The sequence below is a fragment of the Anomaloglossus baeobatrachus genome, unplaced genomic scaffold, assembly GCF_048569485.1.
Source record: "Anomaloglossus baeobatrachus isolate aAnoBae1 unplaced genomic scaffold, aAnoBae1.hap1 Scaffold_3858, whole genome shotgun sequence".
NCBI lineage: Eukaryota > Metazoa > Chordata > Amphibia > Anura > Aromobatidae > Anomaloglossus > Anomaloglossus baeobatrachus.
In genome coordinates, this window is record NW_027443199.1 from 25,337 (window position 1) to 53,324 (window position 27,988).

Sequence of the window (27,988 nt, forward strand, 5' to 3'; positions counted from 1 at the left end):
ACCTTTGATAGTAAGCTTTTCTGTAGTCTGCCTGTTGATGTATTTTCCGTTTGAACTGTGCACAACATGAAGAGACGGAACACTGGCGGCTTGTCACAATGCCCCCCGATGACATCACAATAGCGCTGCTGCCTAGAAAACAAGCTGCGCAGAAGAAGTTGTTCTTTGGGTGGGAGGGTGGGCTAGTGGAAGGAGGGGGCAATCTCTTTTTTTCCCGGGTGGTAGGGGGATGACAGGAGAAGGGAAGCGGGTGGTGAGAAAGGTACAGAGGGCAGGGTTTGGGGGCTGGGAAGGAAAGGGAAAAGATTAGGGTTTGGGGATGATGAAAGGGCTTTCTACGGGTAAGGATGGCAAAGGGTGGCAGTGACGGAAAGTCAGGCAACCTGTCCTGTCCGTCTTTTTGTATCGTGAATTGGAAAGACTGCAAGGGGGAGGGGAGTTGCTTGCGCCCTAAAGGAGGAGTTATTCAGATTCATTGCAGTGGGCGGCGGCTGCAAAACGCACCATTCTTCTTGTTTTGGCTCTGCAAAGCAGCCTTTTCAAGGGTTGGCTTGGGTGACAAAATGTCTTGTGTAGGCGTGGGTTTGTCTCCCTCTCGCTCTCTCTCCCTAAGATGTGTCCGGCATAGGCCAGGGTGCCACTCGAGGCCCAAACCAATTCTGGTTATCGCTTCTCGGCCTTTTGGCTAAGATCAAGTGTAGTATCTGTTCTTATCGCTTCTCGGCCTTTTGGCTAAGATCAAGTGTAGTATCTGTGAGGCTCGGCAGATGCAATGCACACTGGAAGGTTGCGCTTGCTAGTACTCTTGATGTATAGTATATTCATCTAGAGAAAAACATGGCCCTACCAGGATCGAGGCTATTAGACTGAGTAAGTGTGGGGGCTATGGTGCAATGTGCCCCAGGACTGACGACCCTGGAGTGAGTCTGAGCTTGCTGGCTTGGGACCCCGGCGAGCCTTGGGCTCTGTAGCACACCGTACCTTGCCCTTTCATACTTTCTGAGCATATTGCTCTATCCCGGCCTTCTGGCTAGGAAGGGAAATTTTTATAATCATGGTCGGAGGTCCGTTCAGCTTTGGGCTGAGAAACCAACATCCGGTTGGAGGTCCGGGTCAGCTTCGGCTGAGAAACCAACACCCGGTTGGAGGTCTGGGTCAGCTTCGGCTGAGAAACCAACACCCGGTTGGAGGTCCGGGTCAGCTTCGGCTGAGAAACCAACACCGGTTGACGGTCCGGGCAGTTTCGGCTGCGAAACCAACAACTAGTAGCTCTCTACTCCACTTGGGTAAGATGCCTGGGTGGACGCTGGGAGCAACGACAAGGCTCAACCAGGCTTCGGCTTGGGGGAGCACCGAAGATCCCTGACCCTTGCTGTGGCCTTCTGGCTCGGAGGGACGGGGTTGATTTTTGGGGACCCTCTCCTCACGGAGGGGTCCACACGAATCCTAGCCTTTGCACTGTTTTTGGTGTGACTTCGGTCATGCATTTTTTGCGGTGCTTTGGAAAGCTTCATTAAATCAAAATCTGTTCTTATCAGTTTAATATCTGATACGTCCCCTATCTGGGGACCATATATTAAATGGATTTTTAGAACAGGGAGATGGAAAAAGAGCTTGCTCTGTCCACTCCACGCATTGACCTGGTATTGCAGTACCTCCAGGAACGGTGCACCCCTTCTTAACCCAGTTTCCAAAAGCAGAACTCAATTCACCTGATTCATATTAGCCCGATTTAATGAATTGGAAGAAAGCATACGTCTTCATATGCACCTCAATTTGGCCCATTCACTTTTCACACTTCCTCCTTTTGTTTTTTATCTTTCACACTTTTTACTTTCTTTATTCATCCAAATAGCAAACTCATCACCACTCAACCTGACCAACTCGGCTATGTCCCCGTGCTGCAGTTCTCTGTCTTATCTAGATCATTTGCAATTGAATGGAATAGATCCCTTTTGGACAAAGTGGATTCACCTGCTGCTGCAGTGACCACAGGTGTGATAACATCTAGAATTGGCATCTGGTGCGATCTCTCCGCTTCCACTCCAAAGAAAGTTACCTGTTTATTCCTATCATGCATTGGTTTTTGGGGTTTTCTTTGAGTAATGATGATCTCTTTAGTAGTCTGTTGGCGCCCTCTCCTGGAGGAATAGTTTGCTTGCTCTTGGACATTCTAAAAGAGAGGTCATGATAGACATTGAGCTTCTGAGCTCAATTGGGGACAGTCATGGGTGATGAATGTTTGCAACCTACTGCGAAGCCTCATACCGCAATATAAGGAACGTCAAATACTAAGAAAGGGCGGCCTATGAAAGAATTACTACTTTCAATAAGTACACTTAAACGGCTAATTGGGAATAGAAAAACTGTAAAAAGCCCTCTGAGAAAGCCCCCCTCTAACCTTTGATAGTAAGCTTTTCTGTAGTCTGCCTGTTGATGTATTTTCCGTTTGAACTGTGCACAACATGAAGAGACGGAACACTGGCGGCTTGTCACAATGCCCCCCGATGACATCACAATAGCGCTGCTGCCTAGAAAACAAGCTGCGCAGAAGAAGTTGTTCTTTGGGTGGGAGGGTGGGCTAGTGGAAGGAGGGGGCAATCTCTTTTTTTCCCGGGTGGTAGGGGGATGACAGGAGAAGGGAAGCGGGTGGTGAGAAAGGTACAGAGGGCAGGGTTTGGGGGCTGGGAAGGAAAGGGAAAAGATTAGGGTTTGGGGATGATGAAAGGGCTTTCTACGGGTAAGGATGGCAAAGGGTGGCAGTGACGGAAAGTCAGGCAACCTGTCCTGTCCGTCTTTTTGTATCGTGAATTGGAAAGACTGCAAGGGGGAGGGGAGTTGCTTGCGCCCTAAAGGAGGAGTTATTCAGATTCATTGCAGTGGGCGGCGGCTGCAAAACGCACCATTCTTCTTGTTTTGGCTCTGCAAAGCAGCCTTTTCAAGGGTTGGCTTGGGTGACAAAATGTCTTGTGTAGGCGTGGGTTTGTCTCCCTCTCGCTCTCTCTCCCTAAGATGTGTCCGGCATAGGCCAGGGTGCCACTCGAGGCCCAAACCAATTCTGGTTATCGCTTCTCGGCCTTTTGGCTAAGATCAAGTGTAGTATCTGTTCTTATCAGTTTAATATCTGATACGTCCCCTATCTGGGGACCATATATTAAATGGATTTTTAGAACAGGGAGATGGAAAAAGAGCTTGCTCTGTCCACTCCACGCATTGACCTGGTATTGCAGTACCTCCAGGAACGGTGCACCCCTTCTTAACCCAGTTTCCAAAAGCAGAACTCAATTCACCTGATTCATATTAGCCCGATTTAATGAATTGGAAGAAAGCATACGTCTTCATATGCACCTCAATTTGGCCCATTCACTTTTCACACTTCCTCCTTTTGTTTTTTATCTTTCACACTTTTGACTTTCTTTATTCATCCAAATAGCAAACTCATCACCACTCAACCTGACCAACTCGGCTATGTCCCCGTGCTGCAGTTCTCTGTCTTATCTAGATCATTTGCAATTGAATGGAATAGATCCCTTTTGGACAAAGTGGATTCACCTGCTGCTGCAGTGACCACAGGTGTGATAACATCTAGAATTGGCATCTGGTGCGATCTCTCCGCTTCCACTCCAAAGAAAGTTACCTGTTTATTCCTATCATGCATTGGTTTTTGGGGTTTTCTTTGAGTAATGATGATCTCTTTAGTAGTCTGTTGGCGCCCTCTCCTGGAGGAATAGTTTGCTTGCTCTTGGACATTCTAAAAGAGAGGTCATGATAGACATTGAGCTTCTGAGCTCAATTGGGGACAGTCATGGGTGATGAATGTTTGCAACCTACTGCGAAGCCTCATACCGCAATATAAGGAACGTCAAATACTAAGAAAGGGCGGCCTATGAAAGAATTACTACTTTCAATAAGTACACTTAAACGGCTAATTGGGAATAGAAAAACTGTAAAAAGCCCTCTGAGAAAGCCCCCCTCTAACCTTTGATAGTAAGCTTTTCTGTAGTCTGCCTGTTGATGTATTTTCCGTTTGAACTGTGCACAACATGAAGAGACGGAACACTGGCGGCTTGTCACAATGCCCCCCGATGACATCACAATAGCGCTGCTGCCTAGAAAACAAGCTGCGCAGAAGAAGTTGTTCTTTGGGTGGGAGGGTGGGCTAGTGGAAGGAGGGGGCAATCTCTTTTTTTCCCGGGTGGTAGGGGGATGACAGGAGAAGGGAAGCGGGTGGTGAGAAAGGTACAGAGGGCAGGGTTTGGGGGCTGGGAAGGAAAGGGAAAAGATTAGGGTTTGGGGATGATGAAAGGGCTTTCTACGGGTAAGGATGGCAAAGGGTGGCAGTGACGGAAAGTCAGGCAACCTGTCCTGTCCGTCTTTTTGTATCGTGAATTGGAAAGACTGCAAGGGGGAGGGGAGTTGCTTGCGCCCTAAAGGAGGAGTTATTCAGATTCATTGCAGTGGGCGGCGGCTGCAAAACGCACCATTCTTCTTGTTTTGGCTCTGCAAAGCAGCCTTTTCAAGGGTTGGCTTGGGTGACAAAATGTCTTGTGTAGGCGTGGGTTTGTCTCCCTCTCGCTCTCTCTCCCTAAGATGTGTCCGGCATAGGCCAGGGTGCCACTCGAGGCCCAAACCAATTCTGGTTATCGCTTCTCGGCCTTTTGGCTAAGATCAAGTGTAGTATCTGTTCTTATCAGTTTAATATCTGATACGTCCCCTATCTGGGGACCATATATTAAATGGATTTTTAGAACAGGGAGATGGAAAAAGAGCTTGCTCTGTCCACTCCACGCATTGACCTGGTATTGCAGTACCTCCAGGAACGGTGCACCCCTTCTTAACCCAGTTTCCAAAAGCAGAACTCAATTCACCTGATTCATATTAGCCCGATTTAATGAATTGGAAGAAAGCATACGTCTTCATATGCACCTCAATTTGGCCCATTCACTTTTCACACTTCCTCCTTTTGTTTTTTATCTTTCACACTTTTGACTTTCTTTATTCATCCAAATAGCAAACTCATCACCACTCAACCTGACCAACTCGGCTATGTCCCCGTGCTGCAGTTCTCTGTCTTATCTAGATCATTTGCAATTGAATGGAATAGATCCCTTTTGGACAAAGTGGATTCACCTGCTGCTGCAGTGACCACAGGTGTGATAACATCTAGAATTGGCATCTGGTGCGATCTCTCCGCTTCCACTCCAAAGAAAGTTACCTGTTTATTCCTATCATGCATTGGTTTTTGGGGTTTTCTTTGAGTAATGATGATCTCTTTAGTAGTCTGTTGGCGCCCTCTCCTGGAGGAATAGTTTGCTTGCTCTTGGACATTCTAAAAGAGAGGTCATGATAGACATTGAGCTTCTGAGCTCAATTGGGGACAGTCATGGGTGATGAATGTTTGCAACCTACTGCGAAGCCTCATACCGCAATATAAGGAACGTCAAATACTAAGAAAGGGCGGCCTATGAAAGAATTACTACTTTCAATAAGTACACTTAAACGGCTAATTGGGAATAGAAAAACTGTAAAAAGCCCTCTGAGAAAGCCCCCCTCTAACCTTTGATAGTAAGCTTTTCTGTAGTCTGCCTGTTGATGTATTTTCCGTTTGAACTGTGCACAACATGAAGAGACGGAACACTGGCGGCTTGTCACAATGCCCCCCGATGACATCACAATAGCGCTGCTGCCTAGAAAACAAGCTGCGCAGAAGAAGTTGTTCTTTGGGTGGGAGGGTGGGCTAGTGGAAGGAGGGGGCAATCTCTTTTTTTCCCGGGTGGTAGGGGGATGACAGGAGAAGGGAAGCGGGTGGTGAGAAAGGTACAGAGGGCAGGGTTTGGGGGCTGGGAAGGAAAGGGAAAAGATTAGGGTTTGGGGATGATGAAAGGGCTTTCTACGGGTAAGGATGGCAAAGGGTGGCAGTGACGGAAAGTCAGGCAACCTGTCCTGTCCGTCTTTTTGTATCGTGAATTGGAAAGACTGCAAGGGGGAGGGGAGTTGCTTGCGCCCTAAAGGAGGAGTTATTCAGATTCATTGCAGTGGGCGGCGGCTGCAAAACGCACCATTCTTCTTGTTTTGGCTCTGCAAAGCAGCCTTTTCAAGGGTTGGCTTGGGTGACAAAATGTCTTGTGTAGGCGTGGGTTTGTCTCCCTCTCGCTCTCTCTCCCTAAGATGTGTCCGGCATAGGCCAGGGTGCCACTCGAGGCCCAAACCAATTCTGGTTATCGCTTCTCGGCCTTTTGGCTAAGATCAAGTGTAGTATCTGTTCTTATCAGTTTAATATCTGATACGTCCCCTATCTGGGGACCATATATTAAATGGATTTTTAGAACAGGGAGATGGAAAAAGAGCTTGCTCTGTCCACTCCACGCATTGACCTGGTATTGCAGTACCTCCAGGAACGGTGCACCCCTTCTTAACCCAGTTTCCAAAAGCAGAACTCAATTCACCTGATTCATATTAGCCCGATTTAATGAATTGGAAGAAAGCATACGTCTTCATATGCACCTCAATTTGGCCCATTCACTTTTCACACTTCCTCCTTTTGTTTTTTATCTTTCACACTTTTGACTTTCTTTATTCATCCAAATAGCAAACTCATCACCACTCAACCTGACCAACTCGGCTATGTCCCCGTGCTGCAGTTCTCTGTCTTATCTAGATCATTTGCAATTGAATGGAATAGATCCCTTTTGGACAAAGTGGATTCACCTGCTGCTGCAGTGACCACAGGTGTGATAACATCTAGAATTGGCATCTGGTGCGATCTCTCCGCTTCCACTCCAAAGAAAGTTACCTGTTTATTCCTATCATGCATTGGTTTTTGGGGTTTTCTTTGAGTAATGATGATCTCTTTAGTAGTCTGTTGGCGCCCTCTCCTGGAGGAATAGTTTGCTTGCTCTTGGACATTCTAAAAGAGAGGTCATGATAGACATTGAGCTTCTGAGCTCAATTGGGGACAGTCATGGGTGATGAATGTTTGCAACCTACTGCGAAGCCTCATACCGCAATATAAGGAACGTCAAATACTAAGAAAGGGCGGCCTATGAAAGAATTACTACTTTCAATAAGTACACTTAAACGGCTAATTGGGAATAGAAAAACTGTAAAAAGCCCTCTGAGAAAGCCCCCCTCTAACCTTTGATAGTAAGCTTTTCTGTAGTCTGCCTGTTGATGTATTTTCCGTTTGAACTGTGCACAACATGAAGAGACGGAACACTGGCGGCTTGTCACAATGCCCCCCGATGACATCACAATAGCGCTGCTGCCTAGAAAACAAGCTGCGCAGAAGAAGTTGTTCTTTGGGTGGGAGGGTGGGCTAGTGGAAGGAGGGGGCAATCTCTTTTTTTCCCGGGTGGTAGGGGGATGACAGGAGAAGGGAAGCGGGTGGTGAGAAAGGTACAGAGGGCAGGGTTTGGGGGCTGGGAAGGAAAGGGAAAAGATTAGGGTTTGGGGATGATGAAAGGGCTTTCTACGGGTAAGGATGGCAAAGGGTGGCAGTGACGGAAAGTCAGGCAACCTGTCCTGTCCGTCTTTTTGTATCGTGAATTGGAAAGACTGCAAGGGGGAGGGGAGTTGCTTGCGCCCTAAAGGAGGAGTTATTCAGATTCATTGCAGTGGGCGGCGGCTGCAAAACGCACCATTCTTCTTGTTTTGGCTCTGCAAAGCAGCCTTTTCAAGGGTTGGCTTGGGTGACAAAATGTCTTGTGTAGGCGTGGGTTTGTCTCCCTCTCGCTCTCTCTCCCTAAGATGTGTCCGGCATAGGCCAGGGTGCCACTCGAGGCCCAAACCAATTCTGGTTATCGCTTCTCGGCCTTTTGGCTAAGATCAAGTGTAGTATCTGTTCTTATCAGTTTAATATCTGATACGTCCCCTATCTGGGGACCATATATTAAATGGATTTTTAGAACAGGGAGATGGAAAAAGAGCTTGCTCTGTCCACTCCACGCATTGACCTGGTATTGCAGTACCTCCAGGAACGGTGCACCCCTTCTTAACCCAGTTTCCAAAAGCAGAACTCAATTCACCTGATTCATATTAGCCCGATTTAATGAATTGGAAGAAAGCATACGTCTTCATATGCACCTCAATTTGGCCCATTCACTTTTCACACTTCCTCCTTTTGTTTTTTATCTTTCACACTTTTGACTTTCTTTATTCATCCAAATAGCAAACTCATCACCACTCAACCTGACCAACTCGGCTATGTCCCCGTGCTGCAGTTCTCTGTCTTATCTAGATCATTTGCAATTGAATGGAATAGATCCCTTTTGGACAAAGTGGATTCACCTGCTGCTGCAGTGACCACAGGTGTGATAACATCTAGAATTGGCATCTGGTGCGATCTCTCCGCTTCCACTCCAAAGAAAGTTACCTGTTTATTCCTATCATGCATTGGTTTTTGGGGTTTTCTTTGAGTAATGATGATCTCTTTAGTAGTCTGTTGGCGCCCTCTCCTGGAGGAATAGTTTGCTTGCTCTTGGACATTCTAAAAGAGAGGTCATGATAGACATTGAGCTTCTGAGCTCAATTGGGGACAGTCATGGGTGATGAATGTTTGCAACCTACTGCGAAGCCTCATACCGCAATATAAGGAACGTCAAATACTAAGAAAGGGCGGCCTATGAAAGAATTACTACTTTCAATAAGTACACTTAAACGGCTAATTGGGAATAGAAAAACTGTAAAAAGCCCTCTGAGAAAGCCCCCCTCTAACCTTTGATAGTAAGCTTTTCTGTAGTCTGCCTGTTGATGTATTTTCCGTTTGAACTGTGCACAACATGAAGAGACGGAACACTGGCGGCTTGTCACAATGCCCCCCGATGACATCACAATAGCGCTGCTGCCTAGAAAACAAGCTGCGCAGAAGAAGTTGTTCTTTGGGTGGGAGGGTGGGCTAGTGGAAGGAGGGGGCAATCTCTTTTTTTCCCGGGTGGTAGGGGGATGACAGGAGAAGGGAAGCGGGTGGTGAGAAAGGTACAGAGGGCAGGGTTTGGGGGCTGGGAAGGAAAGGGAAAAGATTAGGGTTTGGGGATGATGAAAGGGCTTTCTACGGGTAAGGATGGCAAAGGGTGGCAGTGACGGAAAGTCAGGCAACCTGTCCTGTCCGTCTTTTTGTATCGTGAATTGGAAAGACTGCAAGGGGGAGGGGAGTTGCTTGCGCCCTAAAGGAGGAGTTATTCAGATTCATTGCAGTGGGCGGCGGCTGCAAAACGCACCATTCTTCTTGTTTTGGCTCTGCAAAGCAGCCTTTTCAAGGGTTGGCTTGGGTGACAAAATGTCTTGTGTAGGCGTGGGTTTGTCTCCCTCTCGCTCTCTCTCCCTAAGATGTGTCCGGCATAGGCCAGGGTGCCACTCGAGGCCCAAACCAATTCTGGTTATCGCTTCTCGGCCTTTTGGCTAAGATCAAGTGTAGTATCTGTTCTTATCAGTTTAATATCTGATACGTCCCCTATCTGGGGACCATATATTAAATGGATTTTTAGAACAGGGAGATGGAAAAAGAGCTTGCTCTGTCCACTCCACGCATTGACCTGGTATTGCAGTACCTCCAGGAACGGTGCACCCCTTCTTAACCCAGTTTCCAAAAGCAGAACTCAATTCACCTGATTCATATTAGCCCGATTTAATGAATTGGAAGAAAGCATACGTCTTCATATGCACCTCAATTTGGCCCATTCACTTTTCACACTTCCTCCTTTTGTTTTTTATCTTTCACACTTTTGACTTTCTTTATTCATCCAAATAGCAAACTCATCACCACTCAACCTGACCAACTCGGCTATGTCCCCGTGCTGCAGTTCTCTGTCTTATCTAGATCATTTGCAATTGAATGGAATAGATCCCTTTTGGACAAAGTGGATTCACCTGCTGCTGCAGTGACCACAGGTGTGATAACATCTAGAATTGGCATCTGGTGCGATCTCTCCGCTTCCACTCCAAAGAAAGTTACCTGTTTATTCCTATCATGCATTGGTTTTTGGGGTTTTCTTTGAGTAATGATGATCTCTTTAGTAGTCTGTTGGCGCCCTCTCCTGGAGGAATAGTTTGCTTGCTCTTGGACATTCTAAAAGAGAGGTCATGATAGACATTGAGCTTCTGAGCTCAATTGGGGACAGTCATGGGTGATGAATGTTTGCAACCTACTGCGAAGCCTCATACCGCAATATAAGGAACGTCAAATACTAAGAAAGGGCGGCCTATGAAAGAATTACTACTTTCAATAAGTACACTTAAACGGCTAATTGGGAATAGAAAAACTGTAAAAAGCCCTCTGAGAAAGCCCCCCTCTAACCTTTGATAGTAAGCTTTTCTGTAGTCTGCCTGTTGATGTATTTTCCGTTTGAACTGTGCACAACATGAAGAGACGGAACACTGGCGGCTTGTCACAATGCCCCCCGATGACATCACAATAGCGCTGCTGCCTAGAAAACAAGCTGCGCAGAAGAAGTTGTTCTTTGGGTGGGAGGGTGGGCTAGTGGAAGGAGGGGGCAATCTCTTTTTTTCCCGGGTGGTAGGGGGATGACAGGAGAAGGGAAGCGGGTGGTGAGAAAGGTACAGAGGGCAGGGTTTGGGGGCTGGGAAGGAAAGGGAAAAGATTAGGGTTTGGGGATGATGAAAGGGCTTTCTACGGGTAAGGATGGCAAAGGGTGGCAGTGACGGAAAGTCAGGCAACCTGTCCTGTCCGTCTTTTTGTATCGTGAATTGGAAAGACTGCAAGGGGGAGGGGAGTTGCTTGCGCCCTAAAGGAGGAGTTATTCAGATTCATTGCAGTGGGCGGCGGCTGCAAAACGCACCATTCTTCTTGTTTTGGCTCTGCAAAGCAGCCTTTTCAAGGGTTGGCTTGGGTGACAAAATGTCTTGTGTAGGCGTGGGTTTGTCTCCCTCTCGCTCTCTCTCCCTAAGATGTGTCCGGCATAGGCCAGGGTGCCACTCGAGGCCCAAACCAATTCTGGTTATCGCTTCTCGGCCTTTTGGCTAAGATCAAGTGTAGTATCTGTTCTTATCAGTTTAATATCTGATACGTCCCCTATCTGGGGACCATATATTAAATGGATTTTTAGAACAGGGAGATGGAAAAAGAGCTTGCTCTGTCCACTCCACGCATTGACCTGGTATTGCAGTACCTCCAGGAACGGTGCACCCCTTCTTAACCCAGTTTCCAAAAGCAGAACTCAATTCACCTGATTCATATTAGCCCGATTTAATGAATTGGAAGAAAGCATACGTCTTCATATGCACCTCAATTTGGCCCATTCACTTTTCACACTTCCTCCTTTTGTTTTTTATCTTTCACACTTTTGACTTTCTTTATTCATCCAAATAGCAAACTCATCACCACTCAACCTGACCAACTCGGCTATGTCCCCGTGCTGCAGTTCTCTGTCTTATCTAGATCATTTGCAATTGAATGGAATAGATCCCTTTTGGACAAAGTGGATTCACCTGCTGCTGCAGTGACCACAGGTGTGATAACATCTAGAATTGGCATCTGGTGCGATCTCTCCGCTTCCACTCCAAAGAAAGTTACCTGTTTATTCCTATCATGCATTGGTTTTTGGGGTTTTCTTTGAGTAATGATGATCTCTTTAGTAGTCTGTTGGCGCCCTCTCCTGGAGGAATAGTTTGCTTGCTCTTGGACATTCTAAAAGAGAGGTCATGATAGACATTGAGCTTCTGAGCTCAATTGGGGACAGTCATGGGTGATGAATGTTTGCAACCTACTGCGAAGCCTCATACCGCAATATAAGGAACGTCAAATACTAAGAAAGGGCGGCCTATGAAAGAATTACTACTTTCAATAAGTACACTTAAACGGCTAATTGGGAATAGAAAAACTGTAAAAAGCCCTCTGAGAAAGCCCCCCTCTAACCTTTGATAGTAAGCTTTTCTGTAGTCTGCCTGTTGATGTATTTTCCGTTTGAACTGTGCACAACATGAAGAGACGGAACACTGGCGGCTTGTCACAATGCCCCCCGATGACATCACAATAGCGCTGCTGCCTAGAAAACAAGCTGCGCAGAAGAAGTTGTTCTTTGGGTGGGAGGGTGGGCTAGTGGAAGGAGGGGGCAATCTCTTTTTTTCCCGGGTGGTAGGGGGATGACAGGAGAAGGGAAGCGGGTGGTGAGAAAGGTACAGAGGGCAGGGTTTGGGGGCTGGGAAGGAAAGGGAAAAGATTAGGGTTTGGGGATGATGAAAGGGCTTTCTACGGGTAAGGATGGCAAAGGGTGGCAGTGACGGAAAGTCAGGCAACCTGTCCTGTCCGTCTTTTTGTATCGTGAATTGGAAAGACTGCAAGGGGGAGGGGAGTTGCTTGCGCCCTAAAGGAGGAGTTATTCAGATTCATTGCAGTGGGCGGCGGCTGCAAAACGCACCATTCTTCTTGTTTTGGCTCTGCAAAGCAGCCTTTTCAAGGGTTGGCTTGGGTGACAAAATGTCTTGTGTAGGCGTGGGTTTGTCTCCCTCTCGCTCTCTCTCCCTAAGATGTGTCCGGCATAGGCCAGGGTGCCACTCGAGGCCCAAACCAATTCTGGTTATCGCTTCTCGGCCTTTTGGCTAAGATCAAGTGTAGTATCTGTGAGGCTCGGCAGATGCAATGCACACTGGAAGGTTGCGCTTGCTAGTACTCTTGATGTATAGTATATTCATCTAGAGGAAAACATGGCCCTACCAGGATCGAGGCTATTAGACTGAGTAAGTGTGGGGGCTATGGTGCAATGTGCCCCAGGACTGACGACCCTGGAGTGAGTCTGAGCTTGCTGGCTTGGGACCCCGGCGAGCCTTGGGCTCTGTAGCACACCGTACCTTGCCCTTTCATACTTTCTGAGCATATTGCTCTATCCCGGCCTTCTGGCTAGGAAGGGAAATTTTTATAATCATGGTCGGAGGTCCGTTCAGCTTTGGGCTGAGAAACCAACACCCGTTTGGAGGTCCGGGTCAGCTTCGGCTGAGAAACCAACACCCGGTTGGAGGTCTGGGTCAGCTTCGGCTGAGAAACCAACACCCGGTTGGAGGTCCGGGTCAGCTTCAGCTGAGAAACCAACACCGGTTGACGGTCCGGGCAGTTTCGGCTGCGAAACCAACAACTAGTAGCTCTCTACTCCACTTGGGTAAGATGCCTGGGTGGACGCTGGGAGCAACGACAAGGCTCAACCAGGCTTCGGCTTGGGGGAGCACCGAAGATCCCTGACCCTTGCTGTGGCCTTCTGGCTCGGAGGGACGGGGTTGATTTTTGGGGACCCTCTCCTCACGGAGGGGTCCACACGAATCCTAGCCTTTGCACTGTTTTTGGTGTGACTTCGGTCATGCATTTTTTGCGGTGCTTTGGAAAGCTTCATTAAATCAAAAATCTGTTCTTATCAGTTTAATATCTGATACGTCCCCTATCTGGGGACCATATATTAAATGGATTTTTAGAACAGGGAGATGGAAAAAGAGCTTGCTCTGTCCACTCCACGCATTGACCTGGTATTGCAGTACCTCCAGGAACGGTGCACCCCTTCTTAACCCAGTTTCCAAAAGCAGAACTCAATTCACCTGATTCATATTAGCCCGATTTAATGAATTGGAAGAAAGCATACGTCTTCATATGCACCTCAATTTGGCCCATTCACTTTTCACACTTCCTCCTTTTGTTTTTTATCTTTCACACTTTTGACTTTCTTTATTCATCCAAATAGCAAACTCATCACCACTCAACCTGACCAACTCGGCTATGTCCCCGTGCTGCAGTTCTCTGTCTTATCTAGATCATTTGCAATTGAATGGAATAGATCCCTTTTGGACAAAGTGGATTCACCTGCTGCTGCAGTGACCACAGGTGTGATAACATCTAGAATTGGCATCTGGTGCGATCTCTCCGCTTCCACTCCAAAGAAAGTTACCTGTTTATTCCTATCATGCATTGGTTTTTGGGGTTTTCTTTGAGTAATGATGATCTCTTTAGTAGTCTGTTGGCGCCCTCTCCTGGAGGAATAGTTTGCTTGCTCTTGGACATTCTAAAAGAGAGGTCATGATAGACATTGAGCTTCTGAGCTCAATTGGGGACAGTCATGGGTGATGAATGTTTGCAACCTACTGCGAAGCCTCATACCGCAATATAAGGAACGTCAAATACTAAGAAAGGGCGGCCTATGAAAGAATTACTACTTTCAATAAGTACACTTAAACGGCTAATTGGGAATAGAAAAACTGTAAAAAGCCCTCTGAGAAAGCCCCCCTCTAACCTTTGATAGTAAGCTTTTCTGTAGTCTGCCTGTTGATGTATTTTCCGTTTGAACTGTGCACAACATGAAGAGACGGAACACTGGCGGCTTGTCACAATGCCCCCCGATGACATCACAATAGCGCTGCTGCCTAGAAAACAAGCTGCGCAGAAGAAGTTGTTCTTTGGGTGGGAGGGTGGGCTAGTGGAAGGAGGGGGCAATCTCTTTTTTTCCCGGGTGGTAGGGGGATGACAGGAGAAGGGAAGCGGGTGGTGAGAAAGGTACAGAGGGCAGGGTTTGGGGGCTGGGAAGGAAAGGGAAAAGATTAGGGTTTGGGGATGATGAAAGGGCTTTCTACGGGTAAGGATGGCAAAGGGTGGCAGTGACGGAAAGTCAGGCAACCTGTCCTGTCCGTCTTTTTGTATCGTGAATTGGAAAGACTGCAAGGGGGAGGGGAGTTGCTTGCGCCCTAAAGGAGGAGTTATTCAGATTCATTGCAGTGGGCGGCGGCTGCAAAACGCACCATTCTTCTTGTTTTGGCTCTGCAAAGCAGCCTTTTCAAGGGTTGGCTTGGGTGACAAAATGTCTTGTGTAGGCGTGGGTTTGTCTCCCTCTCGCTCTCTCTCCCTAAGATGTGTCCGGCATAGGCCAGGGTGCCACTCGAGGCCCAAACCAATTCTGGTTATCGCTTCTCGGCCTTTTGGCTAAGATCAAGTGTAGTATCTGTTCTTATCAGTTTAATATCTGATACGTCCCCTATCTGGGGACCATATATTAAATGGATTTTTAGAACAGGGAGATGGAAAAAGAGCTTGCTCTGTCCACTCCACGCATTGACCTGGTATTGCAGTACCTCCAGGAACGGTGCACCCCTTCTTAACCCAGTTTCCAAAAGCAGAACTCAATTCACCTGATTCATATTAGCCCGATTTAATGAATTGGAAGAAAGCATACGTCTTCATATGCACCTCAATTTGGCCCATTCACTTTTCACACTTCCTCCTTTTGTTTTTTATCTTTCACACTTTTGACTTTCTTTATTCATCCAAATAGCAAACTCATCACCACTCAACCTGACCAACTCGGCTATGTCCCCGTGCTGCAGTTCTCTGTCTTATCTAGATCATTTGCAATTGAATGGAATAGATCCCTTTTGGACAAAGTGGATTCACCTGCTGCTGCAGTGACCACAGGTGTGATAACATCTAGAATTGGCATCTGGTGCGATCTCTCCGCTTCCACTCCAAAGAAAGTTACCTGTTTATTCCTATCATGCATTGGTTTTTGGGGTTTTCTTTGAGTAATGATGATCTCTTTAGTAGTCTGTTGGCGCCCTCTCCTGGAGGAATAGTTTGCTTGCTCTTGGACATTCTAAAAGAGAGGTCATGATAGACATTGAGCTTCTGAGCTCAATTGGGGACAGTCATGGGTGATGAATGTTTGCAACCTACTGCGAAGCCTCATACCGCAATATAAGGAACGTCAAATACTAAGAAAGGGCGGCCTATGAAAGAATTACTACTTTCAATAAGTACACTTAAACGGCTAATTGGGAATAGAAAAACTGTAAAAAGCCCTCTGAGAAAGCCCCCCTCTAACCTTTGATAGTAAGCTTTTCTGTAGTCTGCCTGTTGATGTATTTTCCGTTTGAACTGTGCACAACATGAAGAGACGGAACACTGGCGGCTTGTCACAATGCCCCCCGATGACATCACAATAGCGCTGCTGCCTAGAAAACAAGCTGCGCAGAAGAAGTTGTTCTTTGGGTGGGAGGGTGGGCTAGTGGAAGGAGGGGGCAATCTCTTTTTTTCCCGGGTGGTAGGGGGATGACAGGAGAAGGGAAGCGGGTGGTGAGAAAGGTACAGAGGGCAGGGTTTGGGGGCTGGGAAGGAAAGGGAAAAGATTAGGGTTTGGGGATGATGAAAGGGCTTTCTACGGGTAAGGATGGCAAAGGGTGGCAGTGACGGAAAGTCAGGCAACCTGTCCTGTCCGTCTTTTTGTATCGTGAATTGGAAAGACTGCAAGGGGGAGGGGAGTTGCTTGCGCCCTAAAGGAGGAGTTATTCAGATTCATTGCAGTGGGCGGCGGCTGCAAAACGCACCATTCTTCTTGTTTTGGCTCTGCAAAGCAGCCTTTTCAAGGGTTGGCTTGGGTGACAAAATGTCTTGTGTAGGCGTGGGTTTGTCTCCCTCTCGCTCTCTCTCCCTAAGATGTGTCCGGCATAGGCCAGGGTGCCACTCGAGGCCCAAACCAATTCTGGTTATCGCTTCTCGGCCTTTTGGCTAAGATCAAGTGTAGTATCTGTTCTTATCAGTTTAATATCTGATACGTCCCCTATCTGGGGACCATATATTAAATGGATTTTTAGAACAGGGAGATGGAAAAAGAGCTTGCTCTGTCCACTCCACGCATTGACCTGGTATTGCAGTACCTCCAGGAACGGTGCACCCCTTCTTAACCCAGTTTCCAAAAGCAGAACTCAATTCACCTGATTCATATTAGCCCGATTTAATGAATTGGAAGAAAGCATACGTCTTCATATGCACCTCAATTTGGCCCATTCACTTTTCACACTTCCTCCTTTTGTTTTTTATCTTTCACACTTTTGACTTTCTTTATTCATCCAAATAGCAAACTCATCACCACTCAACCTGACCAACTCGGCTATGTCCCCGTGCTGCAGTTCTCTGTCTTATCTAGATCATTTGCAATTGAATGGAATAGATCCCTTTTGGACAAAGTGGATTCACCTGCTGCTGCAGTGACCACAGGTGTGATAACATCTAGAATTGGCATCTGGTGCGATCTCTCCGCTTCCACTCCAAAGAAAGTTACCTGTTTATTCCTATCATGCATTGGTTTTTGGGGTTTTCTTTGAGTAATGATGATCTCTTTAGTAGTCTGTTGGCGCCCTCTCCTGGAGGAATAGTTTGCTTGCTCTTGGACATTCTAAAAGAGAGGTCATGATAGACATTGAGCTTCTGAGCTCAATTGGGGACAGTCATGGGTGATGAATGTTTGCAACCTACTGCGAAGCCTCATACCGCAATATAAGGAACGTCAAATACTAAGAAAGGGCGGCCTATGAAAGAATTACTACTTTCAATAAGTACACTTAAACGGCTAATTGGGAATAGAAAAACTGTAAAAAGCCCTCTGAGAAAGCCCCCCTCTAACCTTTGATAGTAAGCTTTTCTGTAGTCTGCCTGTTGATGTATTTTCCGTTTGAACTGTGCACAACATGAAGAGACGGAACACTGGCGGCTTGTCACAATGCCCCCCGATGACATCACAATAGCGCTGCTGCCTAGAAAACAAGCTGCGCAGAAGAAGTTGTTCTTTGGGTGGGAGGGTGGGCTAGTGGAAGGAGGGGGCAATCTCTTTTTTTCCCGGGTGGTAGGGGGATGACAGGAGAAGGGAAGCGGGTGGTGAGAAAGGTACAGAGGGCAGGGTTTGGGGGCTGGGAAGGAAAGGGAAAAGATTAGGGTTTGGGGATGATGAAAGGGCTTTCTACGGGTAAGGATGGCAAAGGGTGGCAGTGACGGAAAGTCAGGCAACCTGTCCTGTCCGTCTTTTTGTATCGTGAATTGGAAAGACTGCAAGGGGGAGGGGAGTTGCTTGCGCCCTAAAGGAGGAGTTATTCAGATTCATTGCAGTGGGCGGCGGCTGCAAAACGCACCATTCTTCTTGTTTTGGCTCTGCAAAGCAGCCTTTTCAAGGGTTGGCTTGGGTGACAAAATGTCTTGTGTAGGCGTGGGTTTGTCTCCCTCTCGCTCTCTCTCCCTAAGATGTGTCCGGCATAGGCCAGGGTGCCACTCGAGGCCCAAACCAATTCTGGTTATCGCTTCTCGGCCTTTTGGCTACGATCAAGTGTAGTATCTGTTCTTATCAGTTTAATATCTGATACGTCCCCTATCTGGGGACCATATATTAAATGGATTTTTAGAACAGGGAGATGGAAAAAGAGCTTGCTCTGTCCACTCCACGCATTGACCTGGTATTGCAGTACCTCCAGGAACGGTGCACCCCTTCTTAACCCAGTTTCCAAAAGCAGAACTCAATTCACCTGATTCATATTAGCCCGATTTAATGAATTGGAAGAAAGCATACGTCTTCATATGCACCTCAATTTGGCCCATTCACTTTTCACACTTCCTCCTTTTGTTTTTTATCTTTCACACTTTTGACTTTCTTTATTCATCCAAATAGCAAACTCATCACCACTCAACCTGACCAACTCGGCTATGTCCCCGTGCTGCAGTTCTCTGTCTTATCTAGATCATTTGCAATTGAATGGAATAGATCCCTTTTGGACAAAGTGGATTCACCTGCTGCTGCAGTGACCACAGGTGTGATAACATCTAGAATTGGCATCTGGTGCGATCTCTCCGCTTCCACTCCAAAGAAAGTTACCTGTTTATTCCTATCATGCATTGGTTTTTGGGGTTTTCTTTGAGTAATGATGATCTCTTTAGTAGTCTGTTGGCGCCCTCTCCTGGAGGAATAGTTTGCTTGCTCTTGGACATTCTAAAAGAGAGGTCATGATAGACATTGAGCTTCTGAGCTCAATTGGGGACAGTCATGGGTGATGAATGTTTGCAACCTACTGCGAAGCCTCATACCGCAATATAAGGAACGTCAAATACTAAGAAAGGGCGGCCTATGAAAGAATTACTACTTTCAATAAGTACACTTAAACGGCTAATTGGGAATAGAAAAACTGTAAAAAGCCCTCTGAGAAAGCCCCCCTCTAACCTTTGATAGTAAGCTTTTCTGTAGTCTGCCTGTTGATGTATTTTCCGTTTGAACTGTGCACAACATGAAGAGACGGAACACTGGCGGCTTGTCACAATGCCCCCCGATGACATCACAATAGCGCTGCTGCCTAGAAAACAAGCTGCGCAGAAGAAGTTGTTCTTTGGGTGGGAGGGTGGGCTAGTGGAAGGAGGGGGCAATCTCTTTTTTTCCCGGGTGGTAGGGGGATGACAGGAGAAGGGAAGCGGGTGGTGAGAAAGGTACAGAGGGCAGGGTTTGGGGGCTGGGAAGGAAAGGGAAAAGATTAGGGTTTGGGGATGATGAAAGGGCTTTCTACGGGTAAGGATGGCAAAGGGTGGCAGTGACGGAAAGTCAGGCAACCTGTCCTGTCCGTCTTTTTGTATCGTGAATTGGAAAGACTGCAAGGGGGAGGGGAGTTGCTTGCGCCCTAAAGGAGGAGTTATTCAGATTCATTGCAGTGGGCGGCGGCTGCAAAACGCACCATTCTTCTTGTTTTGGCTCTGCAAAGCAGCCTTTTCAAGGGTTGGCTTGGGTGACAAAATGTCTTGTGTAGGCGTGGGTTTGTCTCCCTCTCGCTCTCTCTCCCTAAGATGTGTCCGGCATAGGCCAGGGTGCCACTCGAGGCCCAAACCAATTCTGGTTATCGCTTCTCGGCCTTTTGGCTAAGATCAAGTGTAGTATCTGTTCTTATCAGTTTAATATCTGATACGTCCCCTATCTGGGGACCATATATTAAATGGATTTTTAGAACAGGGAGATGGAAAAAGAGCTTGCTCTGTCCACTCCACGCATTGACCTGGTATTGCAGTACCTCCAGGAACGGTGCACCCCTTCTTAACCCAGTTTCCAAAAGCAGAACTCAATTCACCTGATTCATATTAGCCCGATTTAATGAATTGGAAGAAAGCATACGTCTTCATATGCACCTCAATTTGGCCCATTCACTTTTCACACTTCCTCCTTTTGTTTTTTATCTTTCACACTTTTGACTTTCTTTATTCATCCAAATAGCAAACTCATCACCACTCAACCTGACCAACTCGGCTATGTCCCCGTGCTGCAGTTCTCTGTCTTATCTAGATCATTTGCAATTGAATGGAATAGATCCCTTTTGGACAAAGTGGATTCACCTGCTGCTGCAGTGACCACAGGTGTGATAACATCTAGAATTGGCATCTGGTGCGATCTCTCCGCTTCCACTCCAAAGAAAGTTACCTGTTTATTCCTATCATGCATTGGTTTTTGGGGTTTTCTTTGAGTAATGATGATCTCTTTAGTAGTCTGTTGGCGCCCTCTCCTGGAGGAATAGTTTGCTTGCTCTTGGACATTCTAAAAGAGAGGTCATGATAGACATTGAGCTTCTGAGCTCAATTGGGGACAGTCATGGGTGATAAATGTTTGCAACCTACTGCGAAGCCTCATACCGCAATATAAGGAACGTCAAATACTAAGAAAGGGCGGCCTATGAAAGAATTACTACTTTCAATAAGTACACTTAAACGGCTAATTGGGAATAGAAAAACTGTAAAAAGCCCTCTGAGAAAGCCCCCCTCTAACCTTTGATAGTAAGCTTTTCTGTAGTCTGCCTGTTGATGTATTTTCCGTTTGAACTGTGCACAACATGAAGAGACGGAACACTGGCGGCTTGTCACAATGCCCCCCGATGACATCACAATAGCACTGCTGCCTAGAAAACAAGCTGCGCAGAAGAAGTTGTTCTTTGGGTGGGAGGGTGGGCTAGTGGAAGGAGGGGGCAATCTCTTTTTTTCCCGGGTGGTAGGGGGATGACAGGAGAAGGGAAGCGGGTGGTGAGAAAGGTACAGAGGGCAGGGTTTGGGGGCTGGGAAGGAAAGGGAAAAGATTAGGGTTTGGGGATGATGAAAGGGCTTTCTACGGGTAAGGATGGCAAAGGGTGGCAGTGACGGAAAGTCAGGCAACCTGTCCTGTCCGTCTTTTTGTATCGTGAATTGGAAAGACTGCAAGGGGGAGGGGAGTTGCTTGCGCCCTAAAGGAGGAGTTATTCAGATTCATTGCAGTGGGCGGCGGCTGCAAAACGCACCATTCTTCTTGTTTTGGCTCTGCAAAGCAGCCTTTTCAAGGGTTGGCTTGGGTGACAAAATGTCTTGTGTAGGCGTGGGTTTGTCTCCCTCTCGCTCTCTCTCCCTAAGATGTGTCCGGCATAGGCCAGGGTGCCACTCGAGGCCCAAACCAATTCTGGTTATCGCTTCTCGGCCTTTTGGCTAAGATCAAGTGTAGTATCTGTTCTTATCAGTTTAATATCTGATACGTCCCCTATCTGGGGACCATATATTAAATGGATTTTTAGAACAGGGAGATGGAAAAAGAGCTTGCTCTGTCCACTCCACGCATTGACCTGGTATTGCAGTACCTCCAGGAACGGTGCACCCCTTCTTAACCCAGTTTCCAAAAGCAGAACTCAATTCACCTGATTCATATTAGCCCGATTTAATGAATTGGAAGAAAGCATACGTCTTCATATGCACCTCAATTTGGCCCATTCACTTTTCACACTTCCTCCTTTTGTTTTTTATCTTTCACACTTTTGACTTTCTTTATTCATCCAAATAGCAAACTCATCACCACTCAACCTGACCAACTCGGCTATGTCCCCGTGCTGCAGTTCTCTGTCTTATCTAGATCATTTGCAATTGAATGGAATAGATCCCTTTTGGACAAAGTGGATTCACCTGCTGCTGCAGTGACCACAGGTGTGATAACATCTAGAATTGGCATCTGGTGCGATCTCTCCGCTTCCACTCCAAAGAAAGTTACCTGTTTATTCCTATCATGCATTGGTTTTTGGGGTTTTCTTTGAGTAATGATGATCTCTTTAGTAGTCTGTTGGCGCCCTCTCCTGGAGGAATAGTTTGCTTGCTCTTGGACATTCTAAAAGAGAGGTCATGATAGACATTGAGCTTCTGAGCTCAATTGGGGACAGTCATGGGTGATGAATGTTTGCAACCTACTGCGAAGCCTCATACCGCAATATAAGGAACGTCAAATACTAAGAAAGGGCGGCCTATGAAAGAATTACTACTTTCAATAAGTACACTTAAACGGCTAATTGGGAATAGAAAAACTGTAAAAAGCCCTCTGAGAAAGCCCCCCTCTAACCTTTGATAGTAAGCTTTTCTGTAGTCTGCCTGTTGATGTATTTTCCGTTTGAACTGTGCACAACATGAAGAGACGGAACACTGGCGGCTTGTCACAATGCCCCCCGATGACATCACAATAGCGCTGCTGCCTAGAAAACAAGCTGCGCAGAAGAAGTTGTTCTTTGGGTGGGAGGGTGGGCTAGTGGAAGGAGGGGGCAATCTCTTTTTTTCCCGGGTGGTAGGGGGATGACAGGAGAAGGGAAGCGGGTGGTGAGAAAGGTACAGAGGGCAGGGTTTGGGGGCTGGGAAGGAAAGGGAAAAGATTAGGGTTTGGGGATGATGAAAGGGCTTTCTACGGGTAAGGATGGCAAAGGGTGGCAGTGACGGAAAGTCAGGCAACCTGTCCTGTCCGTCTTTTTGTATCGTGAATTGGAAAGACTGCAAGGGGGAGGGGAGTTGCTTGCGCCCTAAAGGAGGAGTTATTCAGATTCATTGCAGTGGGCGGCGGCTGCAAAACGCACCATTCTTCTTGTTTTGGCTCTGCAAAGCAGCCTTTTCAAGGGTTGGCTTGGGTGACAAAATGTCTTGTGTAGGCGTGGGTTTGTCTCCCTCTCGCTCTCTCTCCCTAAGATGTGTCCGGCATAGGCCAGGGTGCCACTCGAGGCCCAAACCAATTCTGGTTATCGCTTCTCGGCCTTTTGGCTAAGATCAAGTGTAGTATCTGTTCTTATCAGTTTAATATCTGATACGTCCCCTATCTGGGGACCATATATTAAATGGATTTTTAGAACAGGGAGATGGAAAAAGAGCTTGCTCTGTCCACTCCACGCATTGACCTGGTATTGCAGTACCTCCAGGAACGGTGCACCCCTTCTTAACCCAGTTTCCAAAAGCAGAACTCAATTCACCTGATTCATATTAGCCCGATTTAATGAATTGGAAGAAAGCATACGTCTTCATATGCACCTCAATTTGGCCCATTCACTTTTCACACTTCCTCCTTTTGTTTTTTATCTTTCACACTTTTGACTTTCTTTATTCATCCAAATAGCAAACTCATCACCACTCAACCTGACCAACTCGGCTATGTCCCCGTGCTGCAGTTCTCTGTCTTATCTAGATCATTTGCAATTGAATGGAATAGATCCCTTTTGGACAAAGTGGATTCACCTGCTGCTGCAGTGACCACAGGTGTGATAACATCTAGAATTGGCATCTGGTGCGATCTCTCCGCTTCCACTCCAAAGAAAGTTACCTGTTTATTCCTATCATGCATTGGTTTTTGGGGTTTTCTTTGAGTAATGATGATCTCTTTAGTAGTCTGTTGGCGCCCTCTCCTGGAGGAATAGTTTGCTTGCTCTTGGACATTCTAAAAGAGAGGTCATGATAGACATTGAGCTTCTGAGCTCAATTGGGGACAGTCATGGGTGATGAATGTTTGCAACCTACTGCGAAGCCTCATACCGCAATATAAGGAACGTCAAATACTAAGAAAGGGCGGCCTATGAAAGAATTACTACTTTCAATAAGTACACTTAAACGGCTAATTGGGAATAGAAAAACTGTAAAAAGCCCTCTGAGAAAGCCCCCCTCTAACCTTTGATAGTAAGCTTTTCTGTAGTCTGCCTGTTGATGTATTTTCCGTTTGAACTGTGCACAACATGAAGAGACGGAACACTGGCGGCTTGTCACAATGCCCCCCGATGACATCACAATAGCGCTGCTGCCTAGAAAACAAGCTGCGCAGAAGAAGTTGTTCTTTGGGTGGGAGGGTGGGCTAGTGGAAGGAGGGGGCAATCTCTTTTTTTCCCGGGTGGTAGGGGGATGACAGGAGAAGGGAAGCGGGTGGTGAGAAAGGTACAGAGGGCAGGGTTTGGGGGCTGGGAAGGAAAGGGAAAAGATTAGGGTTTGGGGATGATGAAAGGGCTTTCTACGGGTAAGGATGGCAAAGGGTGGCAGTGACGGAAAGTCAGGCAACCTGTCCTGTCCGTCTTTTTGTATCGTGAATTGGAAAGACTGCAAGGGGGAGGGGAGTTGCTTGCGCCCTAAAGGAGGAGTTATTCAGATTCATTGCAGTGGGCGGCGGCTGCAAAACGCACCATTCTTCTTGTTTTGGCTCTGCAAAGCAGCCTTTTCAAGGGTTGGCTTGGGTGACAAAATGTCTTGTGTAGGCGTGGGTTTGTCTCCCTCTCGCTCTCTCTCCCTAAGATGTGTCCGGCATAGGCCAGGGTGCCACTCGAGGCCCAAACCAATTCTGGTTATCGCTTCTCGGCCTTTTGGCTAAGATCAAGTGTAGTATCTGTTCTTATCAGTTTAATATCTGATACGTCCCCTATCTGGGGACCATATATTAAATGGATTTTTAGAACAGGGAGATGGAAAAAGAGCTTGCTCTGTCCACTCCACGCATTGACCTGGTATTGCAGTACCTCCAGGAACGGTGCACCCCTTCTTAACCCAGTTTCCAAAAGCAGAACTCAATTCACCTGATTCATATTAGCCCGATTTAATGAATTGGAAGAAAGCATACGTCTTCATATGCACCTCAATTTGGCCCATTCACTTTTCACACTTCCTCCTTTTGTTTTTTATCTTTCACACTTTTGACTTTCTTTATTCATCCAAATAGCAAACTCATCACCACTCAACCTGACCAACTCGGCTATGTCCCCGTGCTGCAGTTCTCTGTCTTATCTAGATCATTTGCAATTGAATGGAATAGATCCCTTTTGGACAAAGTGGATTCACCTGCTGCTGCAGTGACCACAGGTGTGATAACATCTAGAATTGGCATCTGGTGCGATCTCTCCGCTTCCACTCCAAAGAAAGTTACCTGTTTATTCCTATCATGCATTGGTTTTTGGGGTTTTCTTTGAGTAATGATGATCTCTTTAGTAGTCTGTTGGCGCCCTCTCCTGGAGGAATAGTTTGCTTGCTCTTGGACATTCTAAAAGAGAGGTCATGATAGACATTGAGCTTCTGAGCTCAATTGGGGACAGTCATGGGTGATGAATGTTTGCAACCTACTGCGAAGCCTCATACCGCAATATAAGGAACGTCAAATACTAAGAAAGGGCGGCCTATGAAAGAATTACTACTTTCAATAAGTACACTTAAACGGCTAATTGGGAATAGAAAAACTGTAAAAAGCCCTCTGAGAAAGCCCCCCTCTAACCTTTGATAGTAAGCTTTTCTGTAGTCTGCCTGTTGATGTATTTTCCGTTTGAACTGTGCACAACATGAAGAGACGGAACACTGGCGGCTTGTCACAATGCCCCCCGATGACATCACAATAGCGCTGCTGCCTAGAAAACAAGCTGCGCAGAAGAAGTTGTTCTTTGGGTGGGAGGGTGGGCTAGTGGAAGGAGGGGGCAATCTCTTTTTTTCCCGGGTGGTAGGGGGATGACAGGAGAAGGGAAGCGGGTGGTGAGAAAGGTACAGAGGGCAGGGTTTGGGGGCTGGGAAGGAAAGGGAAAAGATTAGGGTTTGGGGATGATGAAAGGGCTTTCTACGGGTAAGGATGGCAAAGGGTGGCAGTGACGGAAAGTCAGGCAACCTGTCCTGTCCGTCTTTTTGTATCGTGAATTGGAAAGACTGCAAGGGGGAGGGGAGTTGCTTGCGCCCTAAAGGAGGAGTTATTCAGATTCATTGCAGTGGGCGGCGGCTGCAAAACGCACCATTCTTCTTGTTTTGGCTCTGCAAAGCAGCCTTTTCAAGGGTTGGCTTGGGTGACAAAATGTCTTGTGTAGGCGTGGGTTTGTCTCCCTCTCGCTCTCTCTCCCTAAGATGTGTCCGGCATAGGCCAGGGTGCCACTCGAGGCCCAAACCAATTCTGGTTATCGCTTCTCGGCCTTTTGGCTAAGATCAAGTGTAGTATCTGTTCTTATCAGTTTAATATCTGATACGTCCCCTATCTGGGGACCATATATTAAATGGATTTTTAGAACAGGGAGATGGAAAAAGAGCTTGCTCTGTCCACTCCACGCATTGACCTGGTATTGCAGTACCTCCAGGAACGGTGCACCCCTTCTTAACCCAGTTTCCAAAAGCAGAACTCAATTCACCTGATTCATATTAGCCCGATTTAATGAATTGGAAGAAAGCATACGTCTTCATATGCACCTCAATTTGGCCCATTCACTTTTCACACTTCCTCCTTTTGTTTTTTATCTTTCACACTTTTGACTTTCTTTATTCATCCAAATAGCAAACTCATCACCACTCAACCTGACCAACTCGGCTATGTCCCCGTGCTGCAGTTCTCTGTCTTATCTAGATCATTTGCAATTGAATGGAATAGATCCCTTTTGGACAAAGTGGATTCACCTGCTGCTGCAGTGACCACAGGTGTGATAACATCTAGAATTGGCATCTGGTGCGATCTCTCCGCTTCCACTCCAAAGAAAGTTACCTGTTTATTCCTATCATGCATTGGTTTTTGGGGTTTTCTTTGAGTAATGATGATCTCTTTAGTAGTCTGTTGGCGCCCTCTCCTGGAGGAATAGTTTGCTTGCTCTTGGACATTCTAAAAGAGAGGTCATGATAGACATTGAGCTTCTGAGCTCAATTGGGGACAGTCATGGGTGATGAATGTTTGCAACCTACTGCGAAGCCTCATACCGCAATATAAGGAACGTCAAATACTAAGAAAGGGCGGCCTATGAAAGAATTACTACTTTCAATAAGTACACTTAAACGGCTAATTGGGAATAGAAAAACTGTAAAAAGCCCTCTGAGAAAGCCCCCCTCTAACCTTTGATAGTAAGCTTTTCTGTAGTCTGCCTGTTGATGTATTTTCCGTTTGAACTGTGCACAACATGAAGAGACGGAACACTGGCGGCTTGTCACAATGCCCCCCGATGACATCACAATAGCGCTGCTGCCTAGAAAACAAGCTGCGCAGAAGAAGTTGTTCTTTGGGTGGGAGGGTGGGCTAGTGGAAGGAGGGGGCAATCTCTTTTTTTCCCGGGTGGTAGGGGGATGACAGGAGAAGGGAAGCGGGTGGTGAGAAAGGTACAGAGGGCAGGGTTTGGGGGCTGGGAAGGAAAGGGAAAAGATTAGGGTTTGGGGATGATGAAAGGGCTTTCTACGGGTAAGGATGGCAAAGGGTGGCAGTGACGGAAAGTCAGGCAACCTGTCCTGTCCGTCTTTTTGTATCGTGAATTGGAAAGACTGCAAGGGGGAGGGGAGTTGCTTGCGCCCTAAAGGAGGAGTTATTCAGATTCATTGCAGTGGGCGGCGGCTGCAAAACGCACCATTCTTCTTGTTTTGGCTCTGCAAAGCAGCCTTTTCAAGGGTTGGCTTGGGTGACAAAATGTCTTGTGTAGGCGTGGGTTTGTCTCCCTCTCGCTCTCTCTCCCTAAGATGTGTCCGGCATAGGCCAGGGTGCCACTCGAGGCCCAAACCAATTCTGGTTATCGCTTCTCGGCCTTTTGGCTAAGATCAAGTGTAGTATCTGTTCTTATCAGTTTAATATCTGATACGTCCCCTATCTGGGGACCATATATTAAATGGATTTTTAGAACAGGGAGATGGAAAAAGAGCTTGCTCTGTCCACTCCACGCATTGACCTGGTATTGCAGTACCTCCAGGAACGGTGCACCCCTTCTTAACCCAGTTTCCAAAAGCAGAACTCAATTCACCTGATTCATATTAGCCCGATTTAATGAATTGGAAGAAAGCATACGTCTTCATATGCACCTCAATTTGGCCCATTCACTTTTCACACTTCCTCCTTTTGTTTTTTATCTTTCACACTTTTGACTTTCTTTATTCATCCAAATAGCAAACTCATCACCACTCAACCTGACCAACTCGGCTATGTCCCCGTGCTGCAGTTCTCTGTCTTATCTAGATCATTTGCAATTGAATGGAATAGATCCCTTTTGGACAAAG

At 46.8% G+C, this 27,988-nt stretch overlaps 17 non-coding genes and 2 pseudogenes across 17 annotated transcripts; all 19 read left to right on the plus strand.

The window, feature by feature from the left end:
- Nucleotides 1-665: 665 nt before the first annotated feature.
- On the plus strand, nucleotides 666-841 carry LOC142275757 (U2 spliceosomal RNA; annotated as a pseudogene).
- A 640-nt stretch (nucleotides 842-1,481) lies between these two features.
- Nucleotides 1,482-1,677, plus strand: LOC142275756 (U2 spliceosomal RNA). Its single transcript, XR_012739368.1, has one exon. It is a non-coding gene; the product is annotated as a U2 spliceosomal RNA (small nuclear RNA).
- Nucleotides 1,678-3,064: 1,387 nt separating this feature from the next.
- Nucleotides 3,065-3,255, plus strand: LOC142275736 (U2 spliceosomal RNA). Its single transcript, XR_012739350.1, has one exon. It is a non-coding gene; the product is annotated as a U2 spliceosomal RNA (small nuclear RNA).
- Nucleotides 3,256-4,642: 1,387 nt separating this feature from the next.
- On the plus strand, nucleotides 4,643-4,833 carry LOC142275737 (U2 spliceosomal RNA). The gene has a single exon (XR_012739351.1). It is a non-coding gene; the product is annotated as a U2 spliceosomal RNA (small nuclear RNA).
- Nucleotides 4,834-6,220: 1,387 nt separating this feature from the next.
- Nucleotides 6,221-6,411, plus strand: LOC142275738 (U2 spliceosomal RNA). The gene has a single exon (XR_012739352.1). It is a non-coding gene; the product is annotated as a U2 spliceosomal RNA (small nuclear RNA).
- Nucleotides 6,412-7,798: 1,387 nt separating this feature from the next.
- On the plus strand, nucleotides 7,799-7,989 carry LOC142275739 (U2 spliceosomal RNA). Its single transcript, XR_012739353.1, has one exon. It is a non-coding gene; the product is annotated as a U2 spliceosomal RNA (small nuclear RNA).
- A 1,387-nt stretch (nucleotides 7,990-9,376) lies between these two features.
- LOC142275740 (U2 spliceosomal RNA) lies at nucleotides 9,377-9,567 on the plus strand. Its single transcript, XR_012739354.1, has one exon. It is a non-coding gene; the product is annotated as a U2 spliceosomal RNA (small nuclear RNA).
- Nucleotides 9,568-10,954: 1,387 nt separating this feature from the next.
- LOC142275741 (U2 spliceosomal RNA) lies at nucleotides 10,955-11,145 on the plus strand. The gene has a single exon (XR_012739355.1). It is a non-coding gene; the product is annotated as a U2 spliceosomal RNA (small nuclear RNA).
- A 1,387-nt stretch (nucleotides 11,146-12,532) lies between these two features.
- LOC142275758 (U2 spliceosomal RNA) lies at nucleotides 12,533-12,659 on the plus strand (annotated as a pseudogene).
- Nucleotides 12,660-13,305: 646 nt separating this feature from the next.
- On the plus strand, nucleotides 13,306-13,498 carry LOC142275755 (U2 spliceosomal RNA). Its single transcript, XR_012739367.1, has one exon. It is a non-coding gene; the product is annotated as a U2 spliceosomal RNA (small nuclear RNA).
- Nucleotides 13,499-14,885: 1,387 nt separating this feature from the next.
- Nucleotides 14,886-15,076, plus strand: LOC142275743 (U2 spliceosomal RNA). Its single transcript, XR_012739356.1, has one exon. It is a non-coding gene; the product is annotated as a U2 spliceosomal RNA (small nuclear RNA).
- Nucleotides 15,077-16,463: 1,387 nt separating this feature from the next.
- LOC142275744 (U2 spliceosomal RNA) lies at nucleotides 16,464-16,654 on the plus strand. The gene has a single exon (XR_012739357.1). It is a non-coding gene; the product is annotated as a U2 spliceosomal RNA (small nuclear RNA).
- Nucleotides 16,655-18,041: 1,387 nt separating this feature from the next.
- Nucleotides 18,042-18,232, plus strand: LOC142275752 (U2 spliceosomal RNA). Its single transcript, XR_012739365.1, has one exon. It is a non-coding gene; the product is annotated as a U2 spliceosomal RNA (small nuclear RNA).
- Nucleotides 18,233-19,619: 1,387 nt separating this feature from the next.
- On the plus strand, nucleotides 19,620-19,810 carry LOC142275745 (U2 spliceosomal RNA). Its single transcript, XR_012739358.1, has one exon. It is a non-coding gene; the product is annotated as a U2 spliceosomal RNA (small nuclear RNA).
- Nucleotides 19,811-21,197: 1,387 nt separating this feature from the next.
- LOC142275746 (U2 spliceosomal RNA) lies at nucleotides 21,198-21,388 on the plus strand. The gene has a single exon (XR_012739359.1). It is a non-coding gene; the product is annotated as a U2 spliceosomal RNA (small nuclear RNA).
- Nucleotides 21,389-22,775: 1,387 nt separating this feature from the next.
- LOC142275748 (U2 spliceosomal RNA) lies at nucleotides 22,776-22,966 on the plus strand. The gene has a single exon (XR_012739361.1). It is a non-coding gene; the product is annotated as a U2 spliceosomal RNA (small nuclear RNA).
- Nucleotides 22,967-24,353: 1,387 nt separating this feature from the next.
- LOC142275749 (U2 spliceosomal RNA) lies at nucleotides 24,354-24,544 on the plus strand. The gene has a single exon (XR_012739362.1). It is a non-coding gene; the product is annotated as a U2 spliceosomal RNA (small nuclear RNA).
- Nucleotides 24,545-25,931: 1,387 nt separating this feature from the next.
- Nucleotides 25,932-26,122, plus strand: LOC142275750 (U2 spliceosomal RNA). Its single transcript, XR_012739363.1, has one exon. It is a non-coding gene; the product is annotated as a U2 spliceosomal RNA (small nuclear RNA).
- A 1,387-nt stretch (nucleotides 26,123-27,509) lies between these two features.
- On the plus strand, nucleotides 27,510-27,700 carry LOC142275751 (U2 spliceosomal RNA). The gene has a single exon (XR_012739364.1). It is a non-coding gene; the product is annotated as a U2 spliceosomal RNA (small nuclear RNA).
- The last annotated feature ends 288 nt before the right edge of the window (nucleotides 27,701-27,988 follow it).